Source organism: Limulus polyphemus, unplaced genomic scaffold (assembly GCF_000517525.1).
Source record: "Limulus polyphemus unplaced genomic scaffold, Limulus_polyphemus-2.1.2 Scaffold656, whole genome shotgun sequence".
NCBI lineage: Eukaryota > Metazoa > Arthropoda > Merostomata > Xiphosura > Limulidae > Limulus > Limulus polyphemus.
In genome coordinates this window covers 125,011-127,726 of record NW_013666266.1, presented here as the reverse complement: position 1 = coordinate 127,726, position 2,716 = coordinate 125,011, and the positions used below count along the sequence as shown (strand labels likewise).

Genomic DNA, 2,716 nt, shown 5'->3' with positions numbered 1-2,716 from the left:
GCCCACAAACACACCCCCAATGAAAGAATAGACCATTCCAAGCTTTTACTTGTTGTTAAACAAATGTTTAAACAACTCTATTCAAATATACAAACATATCACACTCTAAGCACTATAATGCGTTCACGTGGAATCCCGCGTAATTAGACACGGGACATAAGGTGCGTTAACGACAGCAGCCAGTCAGAACACCTCACCTGACTGTGTTCAAAAGAAGAGTGTATTGGAAACTACTCATCTGGTGTTTTCGAGTTCTATAAGTTCTCATGAGCTAGAGTTTGAGCTTTATCAGTTCTCATGAGCTAGAGTGTCGAGCTTTACCAGTTCTCATGAGCTAGAGTTTGAGCTTTATCAGTTCTCATGAGCTAGAGTTTTGAGCTTTACCAGTTCTCATGAGCTAGAGTTTCGAGCTTTATCAGTTCTCGTGAGCTAGAGTTTCGAACTATCAGTTCTCGTGAGCTAGAGTTTCAAGCTTTACCAGTTCTCATGAGCTAGAGTTTCGAGCTTTACCAGTTCTCATGAGCTAGAGTTTCGAGATTTATCAGTTCTCATGAGCTAGAGTTTCGAGCTTTACCAGTTCTCATGAGCTAGAGTTTTGAGCTTTACCAGTTCTCATGAGCTACAGTTTCGAACTTTATCAGTTCTTATGAGCTACAGTTTCGAACTTTATCAGTTCTCATGAGCTACAGTTTCGAACTTTATCAGTTCTCGTGAGCTAGAGTTTCGAACTTTATCAGTTCTCATGAGCTAGAGTAACGAGCTTTACCAGTTCTCATGAGCTAGAGTTTCGAGCTTTGCCAGTCTCATGAGCTACAGTTTCGAACTTTATCAGCACTCATCAGATACAGTTTCGACATCTATCAGTCCTCATAAGACCAACTAGAACAGTATGTGCATAAATATATTCCACACCAAGACAACTGTACCCTATCAAAATAATGCTTTAAAAGACAAACACACTAAAGGTGAATTTCAATGGAAAAAAAGAAAAGCACGTTTATCTCGTGGCAACACATGAATGAAATAGTGCAAGCTAAACAACACTAACATTTCGTAATAAACACGTAGCTGTACGTATCATAAAACAAAGACTGAATTTACAGTCTTTAGCCAACACCCGCCTACATAACTTCGAGTAAAGTCACTTTATCCATACTGTTGACAATGAGTAGATTTACAACGCGATAATTTTAAAACATAACTTGAATATTCTACAGCGGTGGCACAAAATAAATTTGGATATAAACGTACAGGTGGTGGGAAAAGCGTACAACTGATAGCTTTTTCCAGTTCGTACAGGTGTATAAAATCACACGCGGAACGTATTTATTAAAAAAAAGAAAAGAAAACGGCTTTAGGTGGCGTTGCAAGTTAACCTTGAAATCGTATTCGTTTATTCCGTGATGTTGTTAGGAATCGTAGTTAAATGTGTGGTTTTGATGTCCGAACTCTTTTATTAATTCATAGGTTATTAGGATTGTTACGTCCAGCCAATGTTAACATTTGAGTAAAAAATACTCAACTTTATGTGATGCACGTTATTGAAGACATATGTTTTGTGCTACTGTCCATCACGTCTACGAATCTGTTGTCAAAATGGACGGAGGACATACTGAGCTTTTGATGTGACTTGCATTGATACAACTGTATTCTTAAGACTAAATAAGAAAAATTACGTGTTCAAGGTTACATTTCATCACCACCTGTGGTAGTTTTTTCTTCTTCTCACAAATATACCTGTATCAACCGTTCAAAATGTAGATTATATGATTTTCTCGCCATCTATTCCTTAACATCAAAACTTTTTTTTTCCAGCCCTTTATATAAGACCGTGTATCTCCACGTCATCATTCCATATACAGGAAACGAATGCAGTTCAGCTATCGAACTCAATGTAAAAGAAGTTACTACGGATATACCTTTCATTTTCTCTTACCTTTGGACTCGAAACAGCAGAGAGTGGATAATGTTTTATACAAGTTAACATTATCATCTCGTTACACTTTGTTTTCAATCCGGTCGTCTGATATCTTAGGGACAAATGGAGGTTAGTGTTAAAGACCGCGTTTTCTTGGTAAAGTATCTTACGCAACTACCAAACGAAGGATTTGTAGGCGAAATTTAACACTAGGGTAATTAATAAAAATAAAAAATAAGCAAGGCATACAAGATTTATTCTTTAACTGTGTGTTTGATATAAATTAGTCAAATATATACGCCGATCACAAGTCTTTATTTTCAATGATTTTTACTTTTTAATGGAAGTTTGTCGTACAAGATTTAATAAAATGTATAAAAAAAAACGAATCTCCACTAACACAATATAATGTTTTTTTTAATTGTTGTTTCAGTTTTAAACTTTATTTTGAGAAATAGCATTAGACGGGAGCGTTGTTGTTGTTGTTGGTTACACTTAAAGATAAAAACTACAAATAGTAAAAGGAACGACAATAAAACAGTTACATCCTCAACCTTAAATAAATAAAATCAGATGAAATAATTAAAAAGCTTGAAGGCTTATAACGTTAAAATTGGGGTTAAGTCCCTGCGGCTTATTATGCAGCCTTATGCTTGCTAACAAACACAAAATATTTTAAAAACCAGGCACTTATTATTGCTTTTCCGAAACATAAAAAAATATTAATAATTGTATAAATAGAACGAAACGAAAGATGCAACTTTGTAGGATCGTTGGATAAGCCTACCCCCCACCCCC

At 35.6% G+C, this 2,716-nt stretch overlaps 1 protein-coding gene across 5 annotated transcripts in view; it reads right to left on the bottom strand.

The window, feature by feature from the left end:
• Nucleotides 1–2,716, bottom strand: part of LOC106459749 (dixin-A-like) — a 60,527-nt gene that overhangs the window by 42,450 nt on the left and 15,361 nt on the right. Inside the window, exon 1 of one of the 5 annotated variants that reach the window (XM_022386290.1) lies at nt 1,937–2,074. The exons of the other annotated variants lie outside the window; for them this stretch is intronic. The gene's annotated coding sequence lies outside the window, so the exon portion shown is untranslated. Of the gene's footprint in view, nt 1–1,936; nt 2,075–2,716 lie in introns of those variants that run through there. 5 annotated transcript variants of the gene reach the window in all.